The sequence below is a fragment of the Neodiprion lecontei genome, chromosome 2 (genome assembly GCF_021901455.1).
Source record: "Neodiprion lecontei isolate iyNeoLeco1 chromosome 2, iyNeoLeco1.1, whole genome shotgun sequence".
NCBI classification, from domain to species: Eukaryota; Metazoa; Arthropoda; class Insecta; order Hymenoptera; family Diprionidae; genus Neodiprion; species Neodiprion lecontei.
Genome location: NC_060261.1, coordinates 40,697,054 through 40,716,208, shown reverse-complemented (window position 1 = coordinate 40,716,208; position 19,155 = coordinate 40,697,054). Strand labels below are relative to the sequence as shown.

The following is a 19,155-nucleotide window of genomic DNA, read 5'->3' as shown; positions in this document are numbered from 1 at the left end:
CCCGAACAGCCACTGCGAAATGTCATTGCAAATCCTTTTGCCAAAATATATCCTGACCTGATGTTACGTAAGATTTCGCATTCCCGGTTCCGTCGTCGTCTATGTAGTATAATTATCGACACCGCGTCTAGGCAGAATTATCGAAATTAAATCTTGTGACAGGCGGTGTCGCAATACAGGAATTCATGGGGGAAATAAAGCACGCCTTTTTTTAAGCGCTATTTACCACATTAACCTTTAAAAATACTAAAATTACCTTGCAGTTTTGGATATTAACTTTTTTCACAACGTCAGGTATCAATTTTGGCATGGTATATGATTTTTCATAAAATATGTTGCAGTTAGACCAGATTCTATTCGCTGCTTAAGTTCTGTTATATTTAGGCGGATGATTTTATATCTTTTCGCGAATGTTCAATTCATCGGATTCCCGAAGGACGATTACAGCCGTTAAAAATTTTCTTGTCTTTCAAAAATCTTTAATTGATCGACTAATCAAGTTTTTATTCTCCAAACCCTTTTCTTCGTTTGTATTCTGGGAAGGATTTTAATTTCTTTTCTTACAACTCATCAAAAATCAAGCAGATTTTTTTCACCTTCTTTCAAGCAGATGTCAAACAAACCAAAAGAGAATAACGTAAAACAACGATCGTGTCTCTTGTTGTTTTGACTCCGTGATTACTGTTTTCAGAAAATTTAGATCGTAGAAAAATTGCGTAAGATCTCCAAGGTTGATAACTTCCTAGCTACAGAATGCCTTGATTCTATTATTATCATATTTATTCTATCCTAACACGGACCTTTCTGAAATTTTTCGACGAAAATTTGAGACGCTAATAAGTATCATTTAACAGCCGATATCTATAATTCTCTAATAAATTTCTTACACAGAGAAGTCAGAAGATAATGTTAAAAAGCATTCTATGACGAAAAAAAGGTAATCTTCCGTGATTTGTTTTTCTTTTCCACCGTGTCGGTAATATTTTTTTGCCACAAATTTATACAGAATCGAATGAAAAAGAATTAAACCATCGTCGTTTCGGGCGTTATTTAAACTAAATATATAAAACTAAAAATCGATTACTGCGGTCCGTATAAAAAATGCTGCGTGGGAGATCAACATACCTAATGAAATGATAAAAACGACAATATTTCTTGTCCCTTGTTGTTTTATTTTTCTCCTCCAAACATTCCAGCGCGAAGATTATAGTCTAATATCTACATCGAGTTGGCTCGCCCAGTCTCATTCCGATATCATCCGATTTCGTGGGTGTTTGCGCTACATCCTGCACGTAAAATTCTACATCCGGGAACGATTCGTACGTAACGTAGAGTAAGTACCAAGCCGGACGGAATTGCGAAACGTGCAAGGTAGAAGGTAAGTATATTGGCGGTGACAAATTAGCCCCGTGATATCTCGAGGCTAAATTCACAGGCAAAGTACAATAAAAATTGAATAATACGGTGGCAGCAAGAAGCTCTGCAGGGCGAACTCTGTGGAAAAATTATACGTAGTGTAAAACCGCCAGCGCAACGGAGGCGAAAGGGAAAGACTCGCTTCAGGGCCCGTTATGTAGGTACGGGCGTTGTCCAAGAATCACCAACGCCTCGAGGGCTTCTCCTGCCGCAATTATTGTACACACACACATGCAGAGAAACGTAGAGGTGGGATCGAGCAGGCGTCATGGATCGGTAAAAATCGCCACCGACGACGGACGGAACGAAATTTCGTCTGCTCCGTATTTGGGCAGTGGTTTAATTCCATGAAAAATAAATTCAATGTAAATAATAGCCGTGATTTTGCCAGCGTACGTGATTTAGGAAATCCTTGCTCCGCAGCCTTTATATCTTCCAGCAAATTCGCTGACGTGATTGAGGCACGCAAAGCGTAACGAGCTAAGTTGAAAAAAATTTTAAGAAACAGGTCCAATTCTTCAACGCCTCGAGCCTGAAGAGCCTCGAAATCCTTGGAAATATTTCGAGCCAATTGCACATTCGATTCGAACTTTCGGTCACTCGGTATATTTATATGTTTTATTTTCTGGTGGGAAACAAATCGCGCGATTGCGAAAATCCATTTGCTGTTCGTGCACCGCGCTATTTATTGCCCTAGAAATTTACTGCAATTTCAATTTCGATTTCGATTTACTCCCGGAACCCGAGTCGATTCGACCCAACAAAAGGTTCGGTTTCAGCGTCCTTCGCCCGGGGTTACAGACAACTAACTCGTGTCTGCAATACGGGCATATACCGTACATTACAGACTGGTCAGCAATTCATTCGCCAACTAATTGCTAACGATAAATCGATGAGTCAGCTGTAGTGGAAAAAGGACCAACGAATCGGTTCCGGTAGTGGAATAGATGGAACTGGGGCAAAATTGTTGTTAACAGAACGGTGATCGAATTTCGCAAATCGTTTTAGCGTACCGAGTCGGCAAGTATTGTAGGTATACAACGCGAAGTTACGTAAATACGTATAACGCATGACGAGAGATGTAAGAAATAGTTACGCATCTGGTGTAGTATAAACGGAAAAAACGTCCACCTTGGTCATGTCTTTAAATATACAATATCCTATTTGCGATCTTGGTTAGCGGGACTGTCCGGCATTGTTTAGCTCGTTTGAAAAATGGATGTTTACTCCGAATTTTCGACGTGTCAATACGTAATCGAGGAACCAGCATCCTTAAGCGCCGCGCGCCGAGCCTTGTGTAATTATTTTGCGCTTTTTCTGATCGTTTTTGTCTTCCATTCTTCGCATTTTTTTTTTGTTTTCTCTCTTTCTTCTCTTCCTCTCAGTGATGAATTATGCAGAGGTCTAACGACTCTGACATCTCTGATTGTCGTGGCCTGCAGCCGGCATGAGGAACGATTATTGCCGCAGCTTACTTGGTCCAGCAGAGGTATTCCGAATACATTTAGAAAAAAATACACGCGGTCCAAGTAAGTCCAGTTTCGGAGGATTGTGACACGTTGGATCTAAATTTTTAATTAGCTGCGTCACCGGCGTTTAGTTTTCGAAATAGAGACAGTCAGATTCTATTGAAATTGTATCCTTCGAGGTTTCGGCTGGTCTCTTTTTTTCTCTTTTCTCTATCTCTCTACCTTTTTCTATACAGGCAATTCTTGGATTTGGGCGGCACGATTATCCCACGACGTTACTATAATGCGATGGATGCAACGCGTCTCGCACGCTCCGAACAAATCTTTTAAAGCTGAGCTAAAACGGTCGCGTTTCTTAAACCGGCGCTGAGCTTAATCGCCTCCTTTATCTCTGAACCTCGAGTTTGCAACTAATGTGCGCGCATAACGACAGAGATGAATTCTTTCGAGTGGTAAAGCGAGAAGAGCCGAGTAACGCAGATTTTTTCGTTTCGTTATTGAATACCCGAATATCTGCATTATACCTCCAAGACCTTGGTGAAGTTCTTTACCGTATTCGACAAAACCATGGTTCTCCGAGCCGAAGAACATCGAAAAGATTTATTTCTACCTTCGCACTTCCAATAAATTTCATTCACTCGATTTATACGTGTCCCCATTTTGTCGCTTCCTTACATCGAACATCTTCGTTCTTGGAGATAAAAGATAGAGGAGAAAAACGAAGGAGAAGAAAACGACGTTCGTTATTCGTTCAATGAAGAGCAAGCACCACGATTTTCGACACTGTAATCAGTCATCGCCGGTAGTAGATATGAATAATGGCTTCCTCGGATGCCGCATTGCCAAGTTCCTCGTTAACTTGCAATTGGAAATCGGTAAATCACGCGTGTCTACACAAATACAACATCCGCGTGCATTACTCGCGGCATATTGTTATAAACGCGGATGACTACGATACGCGACAAAACATCGTTAATGTCAGAATTGACCGCGGAGTGTGGATATGATTGCGTTATGCAAAGTATAATATGAAGGGAAAAAAATTATTATCGTTATTGTTATTGCCCAAGTCAAAAAAGAAAAGAAAAAAAAAAAAAAAAATGACGTGAACACAATATGACGGAATGCGCGAATATATTTTTACACTAAATTGGAGTGCTAATTTCTTTTGGCAACCACACGTAACGATTCTGTAACAAATTTATACGCCTGACTCTTTATTTATATGTTTATTTATTTTTTCTTTCATTCGAACTTCCTGTTTCTCTATATATTTACGACGAGAGTCACGGTGGTTGGACCGTTGTGTAGAACCTAAGTGTGAATTTTCTTCAAACCGAAAACGAAGCAACAACCGACTTGACACAACAAAGTGGTGGCAATTCGCATGACCTCACTACACAAGTACCTCGTTAATACCTATAGTAGAACAGGTGTGAATTGATGCGGTATTTACCCAGCCAAGCCCGTATCAGCCTCCTTTCAACCTCATTTTATATACTCACGTTTGGGATTTACCGCGACAATCTTAGTCGTTAGTGCAATTTAGGTGTAACCGAACATTCTTCGCTGTAACCCGGAAGTAACGCTATTTTTTTATCCTGTCAAATCGCGAATTTTATGCAATTTCGAGAACATTTCGCGTTTAGAGTCCTGACGTGCGGATTGCACTTAGTAGTTAAGGGTTACGTAAGCGCAGTGCAATAACCGTAAGACTTGGACAATGATTGGGATCATAATTCATTCGTGAACATTTCATTTCAAGAGATAGGCAGTTATTCGCGTACGTTAGAATTAGAAACTTTTACATTTGCATAGAAATTTGCAACAGTTAAAACGATTTTGATTTATCGCCGACAAGATTTAGTGAAATGTAAATCTTTTCCTATGAATTTATATAATGTATAATTATATAAAAATCCTATACTTCTTGTTATGCTAATAGCAGTACGGTTCAATTTTCTCCTCAGATATTATTTAAATCACAAGAATATAAGTTTCGTAAGATACGTGTGTTATTTGGATCTAGTTTGAGGGATCAAACGACATCTTATGTCACCGTAAACTGCTCGCTAAAAGGCGCATTAAGACTGCGTTCGAGCGGTGTCATACGAACATGAATAAAAAATGAACTATAAATCAAGTTCCGTCCGTCTCTGTCTAGACACGGCGATCCTCGTTCTCTGCAGTCTGCAGCGTCGTTTCAGGCTCGAGGAGATCAAAATCGTCCAATCGACACCTGGACCTTACGCGTCCGCAGGACCCGGGCGCACCCTGATAATCTGCTACTGGGAAATCCAGCGAGGCCAAGGAACACGACGGCAGGTTGTTCTTTCGGCAAACCATTAACCGTTTGGCAACGCGAAAGTGGGCGAATGGCTTGTTCGCCACCACGGAGAAACGATCTCTCGACCTCTCGCGCTCTCTGGATTAAACAATCTTCGCCGCCACATCGCTCCACGTGTCATTTGAAATTTGTGAACGTCAAAAAAGACGCGCGTAACATTCGACCTCCCGCCCAACGGAAATGAATTGACACCGTCATAATCTCCCCGTTGGAAATCAGGTACCCATTCCATTTTTTAAACATTTTTACTCTTGTTGAAGGAAAAATCGATCGTTGGTTACGCAATTCACTTGAACTAAAAACTTTCTTTCGATTTTATAGCAGAATTGTTCTACATTGAATTTTACGGGTATAAGGTTGAAACTTGCTCGAATGCTAAAACCGTTCCATGTTTATGAAAACTCATCGAACTGTCAGTTATTACGAAAAATCTTTGTTTTCGTTTGTGATTCCGATATTTTATTTAGAAAAATTTTTTTTACCAGCAATTATTAGCATCAACCATTGAAACAAGACATCCACTCATCGAGTTACAACCGATCTCTGTGTAAAACCGAGATCGTTATGTCATAGAAAGGAAGTGGGTTTCGATTAGGGAGATGAAGACACGAAAAATCGATCAGCAAAACGCCGAGGAAAGAGAGGAGGAGGACAAAGGGTGAAACCGGACAGGCACACAACGCGCAACGGCGAGCAATTTTAAGTGACTGATTTGCATACACATACGTGGTCGGCGTTACGGGCACTTCCATTACGAGACGATAACAGGTACTTTCGGTTAACATGCCTTGTTGAGTTGAATTTTGCCGAGTGAACAATTGTGCAAGACCTTATTCTGCGACTGTAAAGTACCTACATCCAGATGAGTTATACACGGCCTTGCGACATCTTTCGTCTTTGCATAAAAACAGGACAAAATTCACATATACGATAGAACAGCGTCCTGACGGTCCACATAGCCATTTGGTTCGGTGGACGCCGTGGATAAAAGGAGTGTTAAATAGCGTTGTGAAACAGAGTCGAGTTGCGAGCGTCATATTATACGTGCAGAAACGGTTGACTTTTTGTTGTCCACGAACGGCCGCTCATGCTTTGGACGAAACAAATTCCGTACTTGATCTTCGACTTTACCGCAAATTTGTCTTCCGTTTTCATCTATTCCCTCGATGCGATGATTCCGTACCGTCTAATGCCACCGTAACGATTCCTTCGGCTCAAATTTTTCTCTCATTTCCTTTTTTAGGCATGTGCGGAGGCATGCGGAGAAGGACGGCCGAACGCGTGTGCCTCCGCATCGGATGCATTACATACCTGGGAGGCGCCTCCGAGGCGGTCAATGCAGCATTCGCTCCGCAAGTTACGCCATATGCATAGGGAGAGACAGGGTTTCTGTTGCGAGATATGACGGTGTTGACCACTGTCTGGGCCGTGAAAGATGCCCTACGGGGTCTTGGGTCGGTTGAAGAAACCTGAGTCAACGGTCGCTTGACGAAAACCAAGCCTAGAGTACCTGACTACGAAGATTTTTATGCAAGTTTGAAACGAAGGGAGCCGCGGGTCGCAAGAAAAAATGGAAACGATGGGTGAAAAAAGTTTAACTCTGTTTTTTAACTCTAGTTTCACTTTCAAAGTTGTCTTGGACGTAATGCGTTATACATGGGTATCAAAAATCAACGTCGCAAAGCCGTGAGCTCGTCGGATGTCAGGCGGAAGCAATCCGATCGCGTCACAGAATGTCTAATATATATCGGACACAATATTAGCATACGCAAGATAAGAAATCACGCCTGAGGAATTCTCTGCAGTCGCGTTTACCGAGCATTGGAAAATAACAGAATTTCCCCACAACTGTTTTTATGGAAATTTCCGTAAAAGTAACAATTCACACGCGGTGCTTGCAAGAGGCTAAAAATAGAAAGAAAACAAAGAGCTTACAGAAGAATTGCATTATATCTGTATAAATATACATTGACTCTGTCGCAAATTCGTGCAGGTTGTGTTATACGGAGAGCAGCATTCGCCTTTGGCTGAATATTAACGAGCCGAGTCTGTTTGCTATACTGATCACGTACACCTACTCAAAAAGAAATTCAAATCGAGCAACAAAAGCCGATCTTATAGTTAAGAGAGCCGCGGAGATACACGTGAAAGAAAGTGGCCGCCAAATCCATTCAAATCAACACGTGCTATCCGACACGCATTCGATATAATCTATGGGCTCAGAGGCTAGTATAAATATATATATATAAATCTATGAATGGGGATGGAGAGAACAGTTTTTGAAGCAACGCTTTCGACTCTATGCCCAGTAGTTCGTTAAATTTGCCAAAAAAATCGGTCCAGGGACTCAAACGGTACGAAAAAAAAGGACAACTTGAGTTTTTCAAAATATTGTACGATCGTCGTTATTCAAGGTAGAAAAAAAACCGCAGCAATCAATCGATGAAAATATAATGAGTTTATGTAAGCTCAAAAATTTTGTAAACAATAATCAACGCGTGTCCGCTTCTCGTTCGAGTCTTTTTTGCGCTGCACTCATTGCCTCTGGAAGTGGAGCATAACACTGCGGTGAAATTGCGCAACCGGCCGCAATCCGTTTTTCAGATGCCCTGGCTGCGGATGGATGCCGAGATAAGTACCAAAGTGTACGGCTAGGCCATAGTCACATGGCGCATCTACTGCCACACACACACGCGAGTGGCAATGAAAGCGCAAGCAATTAACGCGTCTTGTCCACTTTGAGCGAGTAGCCTGTTGTGCGATGCAGGGCTACTGCAAAAGGTACCCGTGCAGGTATTTTACCGCCATAAACAACGTACACAGGTGCAGGTGGACAATGGCCTGAGACAACCAACGTGGGCTGCCTCAGTTCAGCCGATTCCGAAATGAGACACGCTTTCTCCCGGGCAAAATACCCGAGACACATATTCGCACGATTGTCTGTTACATGGGCGTTCATGGAGTTTTGGACCGTGAAAATATGGAATTTCATATCGAAGATATTACGGGGAGATTACGCGAGGATGTCTTCACCGTGATATGCAAGGAGCGGTTCAATTCTCTCGCCCTCTTATCTGTATAGGCGGAACTGCTTGATCGTTTCCGGTTTTAGCGAACGATTTAATGCAGCTCATAATTGGACGGGGTTCACGCTGGGTCAGCTGCTCGTCGATGCGAAAAATTAAAGAGTGTGAATATCTTGATATGGAGCTTACAGGTCGCGAACCCCGGGCTGAAAAATTTCTTTTATATGCATGGTACGCTTATTATTGAAGTGATTTGCATTTAGTGAATTCGAATTGTTTATTCTATTTCGTTTTGCATTCTTGGCCGTTTGTCGTAGTTCTCAGATTTAAGGATCAAGTGATCCATGGAGCAGAAAGAATAGACGAGAAAGGCACGAACAATCGAAAGGTTGAGATCAGTTTTTACAGTTGCCGATGATGATGTACAAACAGTTCCTTAAACGTCTCGTTATGTTCGTTCCGGCACAGCGATTCACTACTAATTGTTAAGTGATAGTTCCTACCTACTATAACAATGCAGTGTGAAGCTGAGCGAGATGTGATGTTCGCGAAAGCGTTCGGAGGCAAACCTGCCCAACTAAGTTTACTTTCATTTCTAATGCAGTTATTACAGAGTCATATCACGTACGTAGTCACGATTCGCAGCAAATCGTTCTTTTCAAGTCTGCATCGTATCTGGTGTGGAATCGCGGTAGTAACAGTTCGAAGGACCGTCTATGGAAATATTCTCAATGATATCCATAATTGTGCCCTTTCCAAACAAATTGGTCATCATTTCGCGTATCGTCAGAGTACAACTTGCAAAGACGCTTACATGTCGCCAATAAATTGTCCGATTTTTTCAGATATCGCTAGTCAGTTTCGTGTGGCCATTACTGAAACGATCTATCAAATATTGAGATACCTACATGTTACTTCAAATGACGAAATACTGACGTTAGACAACATTAGGCAGATAATTATCGCTGCAATTAATTGTTTGATATGATTCGGAGAGCATGTGTGAGTAAGAGAGGCCGCAAGTTTCGTGGTCCACGCATGTGGGTGAATGTGGCGGTTCAGAACTGTCCAATTATCGTTTGTTTGTCAGGATAACGCTGGTAAATAAATCACTTACCGTACGTCAAGGGATTGTCACTCACGTTGACGGTCGATTCGAGCCGGCGAAACGTCTCGAAACAATCAACGAAATAGTGAGTAATTGGTTTAAGGTCGCGGCCTTGCCTCACATTTGCATAATACGTACAGTCTGGAAATAACATGACTTCACTTTTCGATCCCATTCTCGACGACTTTGCAGACCTCCGCTTCTGCGATAAACTCGATCATTTACACGGCTCATTAGACTGTGTGCGTTTTATTTTGATACACGAACGAGTATAAAATCGAGTATAATAGTTTGAATCGATTAAAAATTTCAAAGCCGGTTAATATCGAGCGTGAAATCTTCGGTTCACTAATAAATTTGGCACAAGGCAGACTATGCAGTGAAGTGCTCGACTAGGGTATATTATTTGTAATGTATATGTGTCAGCATCAGTGGCACAAAGCAAACTCACATAATTACTAAGCCGAGCGTTGCGAAGTGAAATTAATTATCGTGTTGTACAAATTATAACGCTAGTTTGAATTGCTTCACCATGTTTGGCGTCGTTCGATTCGACGCAGGCGTCTCGGTAACGACGGTGAATTTGACTTATCGTTACCGGTATGTAAGCATCACTGGGATGGAATAGTGTAAGTAAGTTTGCAAAGTTCATTTGCGATTAGGAGGACGTTGGAATGCGTGGACGACTTGGTGGGTTCCCAAAAACTGGCTGGCCTTGTCGAATTTTTTTCCTCAAATTCAATTACCGATGATTAAAGAACAACTGAAAAATTGAATAGAAGTGAAACCAAGAAGAGCGAAAAAATAGATTGAATGAGTTCATCGCGTTTCTAATATACACCTTTTTACAACTTCTGAACAGCTATTATACTCATGACGCGCATTATTTTGTATAAGTGACTATATTTCAAAACGTTGAATTAACCCACGTTCGTGGCTAATCTCGGCGATAAACTCATGAATAATATGAGCCTCTGCCGTAATTCGCGTTTTATAGCTCACCTAATTAGCTCCGGAACGTACGATATATCCATGCTGGGTTATCATTCTCTCAGGTCTGCAAAATAAAAGTGAAACCCGTCTTGTAGGTTTCGCCAAAAATAGCAGATCTAGCAAAAATGCTATTATAGACCGAAAAAGGCATGAGGCCAAGCCTTCGCACGGTGCGTCCAGTTTGCCCAATGACGAATACAACTTACACAAACAATAAAACGAAGAAGAAACATTTTACCGGTGAAGGTCAGGCTTGAAATTATTGAAATCTAACCGAAATCGAACTGGCCAAGGCACAGGTATGGTTCTGACCGGGCAATCAAACGATGAAAATACTGCGAGAGTTTGTTGACCTTATTAGATGTCTCGAAATCGCAGAGTTTCCATATTTTACACAGAGAGTAAAAAAATAAATATACTTAACGAAAAGAGACTCTAGAGATTGACTTTTTGAATTTGTAACAAACCGTTCGAGCCATTCTACTTGAATGACGTAATTTTGAAGTCTCCTGTTGCAATTTAGCGTACCGGGTGTTTGAACTCGGCAGGACTTCATCTAGCAGCATAAGAATCAGAAAATGCCCAGAAGCCATGGATATGAACCTGAACTATAAATACCTGATGAGTAGCACGCGAGGCGGAGCTGGTGCCGAGTTCATTGTCATAGTGATTGCGATTGCAATGATGGTTCCATCCATGATTGACAATTTGAAGTAGCTAAGAGGCATGAGTCGGTGGGTATTGGTTCGGAGAATTACGTCAATGGAAATGGAATCCCAAGTGTGTCTATTCGGAGAAGAACACGTAAAGGCGTGAGCGAATACTTGTACTACAAGACCCAGGTGAAACAGCTGGCATATAATTAAAGGCTTGTATTGTTGGTTCCAGCTTGTCGAGCACCACGGCCAACGCTTGGGTGTCCGACACACTCCATAGGCCACCAATGTCAGCTGGATGATTTTTCGCCAATCACTCTTCGCGTGCAACGCCTCGGCTCCAACATTCCGGAAGAGAAAGGTTAAGGCTTTCCGTGCTCGAGTAAACACGAAGGGAAATTAAATGCGTGTCTATCTTGAGCGACGCCGTCTGATCGAACGTACCCTTCTTAGAGTTAATCGAAGCACTTCGTCTTTAATGAGAGCCAATTTGCTTGCAGGGCCTCAACAAGCAGGGTGACACTCAATGCTTTGGGATAGGGCCCTTATTCGACACCGTCTGGCAAAGCATTCCCACCTGAATAAAGCATGGTGATGAAATGACCAAAGGTTAGTAGAACTTTTGATTATTTCCCCACGTTTGTTGGTAACACAATTTTATCGCAAAGGATTCTTGAGATGGAAAACCGAACGAATTTCCATTGTTTGTTGATTTTATAATCGATGCTACCGCTGTTACTGGTCAATTTCCTTGGTAACATTTATTTTTGTTGTTGTGGAAATAGAATGTCATCCGGTCTCAAGTAAGAAAGTGGAAGGTGAATCTGGTGGCACCCCGCTTGTCACAACCAGTCGACGCGACGATGAAGACGACGGATGATTAGCTCTGCGAGCCCCAAATCATCAGCAGTAATGTGATCTTTCACTTTTTCTCACCATTTCTACTGCTTCGGTAGTGTTGTGAGAATCTTTTACCATTGGAGATGCTTCGACTATGTGGGTACTGGATAGGCTGGAGTCCGTACAAGAAGGTTCTGACAGAGAAATCACGAAAAAACGATCACGCTGCGACTGCCCGAGCACCTAATCTACCAGTCAGCTGATAATTATAATCGGTGTGTTGGCATATGCTGACTTATAAACGCTAGATCGTCTTTGTACGAGATAAAAGTGAGTGTCAGTTTGATGTGCTGTTAGTAATCCTGCTGAATGGACTAAAGTAGGGTTGGAGTTTGCAATATTTATATATTCAAATAAACATATTTTGCAATCTGCGGTTGGTAACACTCAAGAACATAGAGTCCATCTATTCTGTGAATAAGTCCGTGTCGTCTTCACGGTGCAATTATCGACACATCTGCGTGAGATGAATGAACATGTTATTATTTTAAATCGTTGACTTACTGTGTTTCATTAGCATACATATATATTCATGTTCTCGGTTAATAGATGAAAACTAGGAATATATGATGAAATGTGTACCTGGAATGTTTCATTTATGTTTATGTCGAATTTGTTATTAGTATTAAACATAAATATGTCTGTACACTAGTAACTAATAAATGCAATGTGACGCAGTATGATATTTGTTTTATATCTTCCTAACTACAATTCGAATGCCTCAGATTAATAGCCTATGTAGGTTCTGTAATTTTTTGCTGCAAAAATGACAAGAAAAGTGATTCAATTTTCAGTAAACTTGTTCTATTCGTCGTGATAACTCTGTTGTTGTTCCTACGCTCTCTCTTGTGCGTATTCTTAGTTCTCTATGGTCCATTAAGTCCAGATATGGTCAGAATGATCGATTCAAAAAGATTTTTTGCTAAAAAACAAGCAAGGCTAGCCCTTTGCATTTTTGACGAAAATGTACGCGATTTTGAAAAGTGCTGGAATAAATTAATTGCGGCGCTATTCCGACGTAATTTTGCGAGAAAAATCGATTGGATGCAGTCCCAATACGCTGCGATCAACGCATCGGAAGTTACAGCCAAAAAACGGAAACCTGAATTTTCGACATTTTTCAGCAGGTGATTTTTCCTTCGTCATTTCTCTCCTGTTGATCCCACGCTCTTTTTGCTGCGTTTCCTGAGTTCCTTGGGGTCCAATTGGTCGGACAAACGTCATACGAATCAATTCTGAGACGAAAAATTTTTTGGTCAAAAAAAAAGGAAGGTTAACCCCTTTGTATTTTTGGCGAAAATTTTCGCGATTTTGAAAAGTGCTGGAATAAATTAATTGCGGCGCTATTCCGACGTAATTTTGCGAGAAAAATCGATTGGATGCAGTCCCAATACGCTGCGATCAACGCATCGGAAGTTACAGCCAAAAAACGGAAACCTGAATTTTCGACATTTTTCAGCAGGTGATTTTTCCTTCGTCATTTCTCTCCTGTTGATCCCACGCTCTTTTTGCTGCGTTTCCTGAGTTCCTTGGGGTCCAATTGGTCGGACAAACGTCATACGAATCAATTCTGAGACGAAAAATTTTTTGGTCAAAAAAAAAGGAAGGTTAACCCCTTTGTATTTTTGGCGAAAATTTTCGCGATTTTGAAAAGTGCTGGAATAAATTAATTGCGGCGCTATTCCGACGTAATTTTGCGAGAAAAATCGATTGGATGCAGTCCCAATACGCTGCGATCAACGCATCGGAAGTTACAGCCAAAAAACGGAAACCTGAATTTTCGACATTTTTCAGCAGGTGATTTTTCCTTCGTCATTTCTCTCCTGTTGATCCCACGCTCTTTTTGCTGCGTTTCCTGAGTTCCTTGGGGTCCAATTGGTCGGACAAACGTCATACGAATCAATTCTGAGACGAAAAATTTTTTGGTCAAAAAAAAAGGAAGGTTAACCCCTTTGTATTTTTGGCGAAAATTTTCGCGATTTTGAAAAGTGCTGGAATAAATTAATTGCGGCGCTATTCCGACGTAATTTTGCGAGAAAAATCGATTGGATGCAGTCCCAATACGCTGCGATCAACGCATCGGAAGTTACAGCCAAAAAACGGAAACCTGAATTTTCGACATTTTTCAGCAGGTGATTTTTCCTTCGTCATTTCTCTCCTGTTGATCCCACGCTCTTTTTGCTGCGTTTCCTGAGTTCCTTGGGGTCCAATTGGTCGGACAAAAGTCATACGAATCAATTCTGAGACGAAAAATTTTTTGGTCAAAAAAAAAGGAAGGTTAACCCCTTTGTATTTTTGGCGAAAATTTTCGCGATTTTGAAAAGTGCTGGAATAAATTAATTGCGGCGCTATTCCGACGTAATTTTGCGAGAAAAATCGATTGGATGCAGTCCCAATACGCTGCGATCAACGCATCGGAAGTTACAGCCAAAAAACGGAAACCTGAATTTTCGACATTTTTCAGCAGGTGATTTTTCCTTCGTCATTTCTCTCCTGTTGATCCCACGCTCTTTTTGCTGCGTTTCCTGAGTTCCTTGGGGTCCAATTGGTCGGACAAAAGTCATACGAATCAATTCTGAGACGAAAAATTTTTTGGCCAAAAAAAAAGGAAGGTTAACCCCTTTGTATTTTTGGCGAAAATTTTCGCGATCTTGAAAAGTGCTGGAATAAATTAATTGCGGCGCTATTCCGACGTAATTTTGCGAGAAAAATCGATTGGATGCAGTCCCAATACGCTGCGATCAACGCATCGGAAGTTACAGCCAAAAAACGGAAACCTGAATTTTCGACATTTTTCAGCAGGTGATTTTTCCTTCGTCATTTCTCTCCTGTTGATCCCACGCTCTTTTTGCTGCGTTTCCTGAGTTCCTTGGGGTCCAATTGGTCGGACAAAAGTCATACGAATCAATTCTGAGACGAAAAATTTTTTGGCCAAAAAAAAAGGAAGGTTAACCCCTTTGTATTTTTGGCGAAAATTTTCGCGATTTTGAAAAGTGCTGGAATAAATTAATTGCGGCGCTATTCCGACGTAATTTTGCGAGAAAAATCGATTGGATGAAAAAACCAGAACCTGAATTTTCGACATTTTTCAGCAGGTGCTTTTTCCTCCGTCACTTCTTCCCTGTTGATCCCACGCTCTTTTCTCTGCGTTTTCTCAGTTCCTAAGGGTCCAATTAGTCAGAAAAGGGTCATTTGAATCGAATCAGAGACCAAAAATTTTCAGCTCAAAAAATGAAGAAAAAAGCAAGGCTAACCCCTTTGCATTTTTGGTGAAAATTTTCGCGATTTTGAAAAGTGCTGGAATAAATTCTTTCTTGCACTATCCTAACGTAATTTGGCGAGAGAAATCGATTGGGCGCAATCCCATTGCGCTGCGAGCAATGGATCAGAAGTTACCGCCTAAAATTATAAAATTTCTACTGGGTTCTCCTGCAGAGATGAGGAAGGAAAATGAAAAAGTCATATATATATGGTTTTTGTTTTATTTCAGACACCCTTTATTACATATTTCTTCCATCTTGTACATGCATTTGAATGTCAGCGTATAGTTCGAAAAAAAATTGACAAGTTGTGTTATAGTCAAAGACAAAGAAAGTATTAAGAAAGAGTGAGCAAAGTGCAATATACATTTGTTAGAGCAGACCATAAAAAATGATATTTGAACTAGTTATCATTCTAGTTGGTAAGCATAGTTCATGTTTAATATTGCCTCCATGTGCAATGTATCTCCCTAACATACGATGTATTGTGTGATATTTAATCGTCACTGTTTCACGTAACCTGTATTCATATCAATAAATAATTTAATTTTCCTTATACTCTTCGTATTTCTGCAGCTGCTGGTCCTACACTGTTTTGAATGCCTTGTTCGCAATTCTTGGTAATTTCTTTGCTGCCGGTCCTCTGCTCTCTTTGATGTCTCTCTCTCGTTTCCTAGGGTGCAATCATTCCGAAAAGTGTCATCTAAATCGATTCTGAAACAAAAAATTATATGCTCTGAAAATCACGAAATAAGTGAGGCTACTTCAGAACCCTTCGGGTTTGAGCTGAAAACTTTAACGATTCTGAAAATAAAAAGTCTTTATTTTTCGTTGTCGTACTTTCATCAGATGTCTACCACGGAGTAGGTTTCCGAATAAAAACATTCAATGAAATGAGAATTTATTTGAATCGCAATTTTCACATTATTGATCGAGATTCAATTCTCTTTACCGGGTGAGCAATTTTTGTTTCATGGGATATCACAATCATAATTCACGTATGTGCAACTCTGACATCTCCGCATCAAAACTTTACGATTAATCTCATTATGTCCGACTAGCTAATATAACCTCGCGAAATCATTTCATCGAGATTCATACGTAAGATTTTCATCTTACCGATCAATGATTCCAAAGCTTGCAAATTATGATTTTCCGTGTGCATGTTTCACTCTCAATTACACAGAATAAACTAGGCTATCAGTAAACGATATTACAGTGAAAATCGGCCAACATTTTCTTACGCTCTAGGAACTTCAAAAAACCAGCGCAATTTGCCGAACGCCTCAAGAGTTAATAATCACATGAAGGGGTCGATTAAAGTGAATACTCGCGTAGGTATTCCCGCGAACAAGTTCAACCGCAATTAATACCAACGTAATAAACGCCGAGGCTTTGATCAAAGGCAACAGATTAACGCATTTCGATTAAACGAAATCCCATCACCTGCAGCTTTGCGTATATCAAGACATGCGGACGATGCCTGTCTGAAATGTCGCGTAGAGCTGACTCCGTAACAAAACCTGTGGAGTCGGAGATTAATTTCTCTACCTGTTGCAATACATTTATCGCACCCTAAGATACTATCGGCTGTATGTACCCAACCTAGAAGTCGAATATGCAATCTAATAACCCTGCAAACAGTTTAACGTATAACAATGAAGTGCCCCAATTGTGGGTGGTGTTGCAAAAAACTCAATTAGCCAACAATAAATCTAATTTCAAACTTATCTTATCAGAATCTGTCCAGGCTCTTACTCAATGGATCCTGATTCAATTTCGACCATCGCTGCCTACCGCGTATTACGCTTCAGGTCAAACAATGACGACCATTGATGTTTTCTGAAGAAAAACTAAATAAGAGACCGCAAAAATTATGGAGAATTGATGAGAAACGAGTTTAAAAAATTTCACGTTTTTCGTAAACTGTAAAGAATTGGTAAAAAAAAAAAAAAAAAAAATACGTCAAAAATTTCAATCCTACCTGTACGAACAAAATGTTTATTGATCACATCTTCGGACATTGGTGTGGATAAAAACTCGTAAAAGAAACTCTTAATTATGCCTTAGTCCGACGTAACGGCTTCCTTAAATCCATACGCTTCAGAGCTCATGATGGATCTTCTCATTTGAGATCACTTTAGTCTGCTCCAATGACCCGAAACCCTTGACTTTTTGAATATTGTCCTCATTTCAGTTGAGGGTTAGACATGGCCAGGCCATTGCGATTTGGAAACAGATTATTTCTTACCCAATCTGCAGACTTACTCCGCGCTTGTAGTTATTCACCAGACCGCGTTGTTTTTTTCTTGGAACTCTCGCTGAACGAATTAATTCGATGCCTGTTTCAATGTTATGCAATTTTAATGAAGCTACCTCAGGGTGAATCATTCCTGATCGTGAGCTGTATTCATGCAGCTCTTTGTGGCCACCGTGAACCCGCAGAAAAAATTCAGCATGAATCAGTGCCTAACCCCTGAGAAACACATTCACTTTGGATTTTGCAGACTGGATGATTATTTAGATTTCTCTGTAGAAGCTGAGCTATGCAGTTGGTCTGAATACATAAATTGTTTGACCAGTAGATAGAGATGAAACACGAATGTAATGAATGGAATTTTTTCTACCTTGCACTTTCAAATTCCTTCAAACAGCCACCTGGTCACGAATATCTCTCTCTCTCTCTCTCTCTCTCTCTCTCTCTCTCTCTCTCTCTCTCTCTCTCTCTCTCTCTCTCTCTCTATTTTTCTCGCGGTTATTTTAGGCCTGTCAATTGCTCAACCCAACTGACTCAGACATAATGAGAATGAAACCTGAGCGAAGGAACAGCTAGACGAGGCCCTTTCACCCTTTAATGATTTTGATCCTTTGTTTCCTGCGATATTGGGTAACGCCGGTATAATTCTGGCTTTCTTCAACCTTCGCCATTTGAAACCTCGAACCGATTGATCGCTATGCCTGTCAATGGAGCGCACTGGAAATCATGATTAATGGGTTCACGAACTTCAAAGGTTCAGTCCTTGTTCCGTGAAGGGATAACTCTTCACAAAATTGCATTCCAAATCACGACCGTGCATTTTCGAAGTGGCATTGAAAGCTGCAGCTTAGAAGATCGACAGCCGAACGTTCAATTTCACAGTTAGTTCTCGTTCATTACGGTATGATCAGACCAATACCCTGTAATCATCGAATGTAGTGTAACGGCCCGAACAATCCCGGTGCGGCGTGTATATAATTATACAAATGACGTAAGGCTTTTTGATCTACGACTCGAGGCGGCGAGCAAGGTCGCCGGTACATAAAAGAGCATCCTTCAACTGCTCTTCATCACGCCTAGAATCTCGCAACGCATCGCAGAATAAACCAGCCGTATAAGACAAACGAGTTACAAGCCTGGTCAGCTGGTCCCACCGTTGCTCCGGAATTTTTACTGGCTGGGCGTGAGGCACGCGTTTTAGTGCGTGCGTTACCAATTATTTCGAATGATCCAAAGGTCACGTTCAATTAGTATGAGCAGGCTGATTGGACAGGTTATTGCCGAAGAATAGTCCGAGGTACACAACCTGGGCGCCAAAGAACTCGATACCAATTCTCCGGTAACTAAGGGTAAAGTCGGCAGGAATTTCGAAACTCAAAGGACGTGTTAGACTCACTTACGGCGGTGATGCGATCCGCGGTATTTACGACTATTTTTTTTTTTTTTTTACATCATTACCTGGGCCAATAATCGTGCGGGTTCTTCATAGTTCGGTAGCAGCCGGACTCACCTTGGTTGTGAATAACGTACAATCATACAATCGATGGTCGGTGATTACTTCTTGAGATGGAAATCCAGCTTAGTTTATTGGCCAATCGACCTAGGCGCCTCGTCACGAACTCAGTAACACCGAATCAATCCAATGCATGCGCTGAAATTGCGACCTTTGTCACTCGACAAAGTCTCCTCAAATTCTTCTCCACTCGAAAACAATCGTGCAAGT

At 41.0% G+C, this 19,155-nt stretch overlaps 1 long non-coding RNA gene across 1 annotated transcript in view; it reads left to right on the top strand.

Moving 5' to 3' along the window:
- LOC124292710 overlaps positions 1–12,503 on the top strand; it is a 33,929-nt gene extending 21,426 nt beyond the window's left edge. Inside the window, exons 2-5 of the long non-coding RNA XR_006902608.1 lie at positions 10,883–11,171; positions 11,248–11,376; positions 11,516–11,624; positions 11,801–12,503. This is a non-coding gene — a long non-coding RNA (uncharacterized LOC124292710). The remainder of the gene's footprint in view (positions 1–10,882; positions 11,172–11,247; positions 11,377–11,515; positions 11,625–11,800) is intronic.
- Positions 12,504–19,155: the final 6,652 nt, after the last annotated feature.